Raw genomic sequence first — 1,985 nt, forward strand, 5'->3', positions numbered from 1 at the left:
TGGCATATTTCCACCGAGTTGGAGAGCGAAAATTCTACTCTCCACCCTGACATTACGGGGCCAACCTTCAATCGAGTTCTCTCATTTGCTAAAACCTCTGAGAGAGGCTAGATTTCCTTATGCTGTAGGGTTTGGATTTGCCAATTCGTAGCAGTGTGAACTCCGGGGAGATGCAAGGGAACGATGCAGACTTTGCCAAGTCTTGGCATATTTTCCAGGTTGGGCCGATGCAGGAACGACCTTTTAGAGCCCATTCCTCCGTTATGCCTGGCCTCGAAAAATGCCAAGAGGGTTGGCAAAGTGCAGCATAGCTAGGAGGGCTGGCAAACTGCAGCATAGCAAGGAAAATGTTCTCACGCAGATGCCATAGCAAAAAAGTGAAAGAAATGAAGAGGAAATGAATGACTTTTGTCATTCTTAAGGCCTGGCCAAAATGTAAAACAAAGGAGGTAGTGACTGGACAGAGAGTCGGATGCCAATAAAAATGAGTGGCCCTAAGCTCATTCCCAAACTCGTCTCAAAGCCATTAGTGCACTTAACTCCCACGCTAATCAAAGCATCACAACTATTTTAGAAGCAAAATTTTTGAATTTCTGCTTTACAAAATGAGAACGATTGCTAAGGCTACCCCAGAGGGCAGGCCAAAAAGGCAGAGATTCTATATGCAAATCAAACTTGTTCCTGGCAGTTCTGCCGGCACTGTCACCGCCTAGTTCTCCTTTCTTTAGTAGAAAAACTGTTGTTTGTTACACTTCTTCCATTTCTCCTTGGCCACCCGGCAACGCTGCTCGCTAAATGGTTATTCGTCGTTCTCCTTGCAGCTGTCTTCAGAGACTACCAATGGTGACGAACTGGACTTCGAGTTCCTGGGCAACGTGTCCGGTCAGCCTTACATCCTGCAGACCTTCGTCTTTTCCAATGGCGTGGGTGGGAGAGGGAGAGAGCAACGGATCTAATTATGGTTCGACCCTACGGCCGACTTCCACACATACTCTGTGGTCTGGAATCCTCAGCACATCATGTAAGCCTCCTTCCCCTCAACTTGCGCTGCAAAAGTGATAGCGACCGTGGTTTGCACATGTACCTGACGCCCTCATTTGTTGTAAAGCAGCCTCTCTGTAGAAGGAACTCCTATCCAAACTTTCGCAAACAACGAAGCGATTGGCGTCCCCTATCTCAATAAGCAACCCATGCGCGTATATTCCAGCATCTGGAACGGAGATAGCTCGGCAACCAGAGGTGGATTGGTCAAAATCGATTGGACTAAAGCTCCTTTCGTTGCCTCCTACTCCAACTACAAATTGGATGCCTGCGTGGAATCCGCAGCTCCAAGCTGTTCCTCTGGAAAATGGTGGAACCAGGCAACCTATCAGACACTGGATAATAAGCAGCAAAGTAAACTTCAGTGGGTGGAGCAAAAGTACATAATATACAACTACTGCACAGATGTGAAAAGATATCCCGTTCCCCCTGCAGAATACCACAATGAATAGCATTTAAAATGGTCTCGTTATATGCAATGGGTGGAACAAAATTTTACGATATACAACTACTACATCGATGGAAAAGAAATTCAATTGCCCCTGCCCAACACTCTATTATCTCAATGGCCAGCATTGCGAAACACTCGATCATCTCAATGGCCAGCATTGAGAATGGCGGGTAGCTCTCAGTTTTATCAAGGATTCTTTCATTAAAAAGATAATAAAAGTCAGGGCAGAAAGCCCTTGTAACCAATTTTTATCATATAATGCCATTCTTTTAGATTCAAATAATCATCACGTGCAACAAATCAAAACAGTTTTTTGGCACTAAACTCTCTCTCTCTCTCTCTCTCCACAAGTTTATAACGTTGTTTGATTCATGAAAAGTTCTCAAGTGCATTAAACGACGATAAAAATTTAGAGGTAGATGAACACCCACCTCTTCCCACACACAACCCACACCTCTCCCCCTCCCCCACCTCTTCCCACACACACACCCAT

The 1,985-nt window shown here is 45.3% G+C and overlaps 1 pseudogene; it reads left to right on the forward strand.

The window, feature by feature from the left end:
* Positions 1 to 605: 605 nt before the first annotated feature.
* Positions 606 to 1,493, forward strand: LOC147884934 (xyloglucan endotransglucosylase protein 2 pseudogene; annotated as a pseudogene).
* The last annotated feature ends 492 nt before the right edge of the window (positions 1,494 to 1,985 follow it).

This window comes from Dipteris shenzhenensis, chromosome 26 (assembly GCF_047967505.1).
Source record: "Dipteris shenzhenensis isolate YYH24624 ecotype China chromosome 26, Dip_SZ_1.0, whole genome shotgun sequence".
Taxonomy (NCBI): Eukaryota; Viridiplantae; Streptophyta; class Polypodiopsida; order Gleicheniales; family Dipteridaceae; genus Dipteris; species Dipteris shenzhenensis.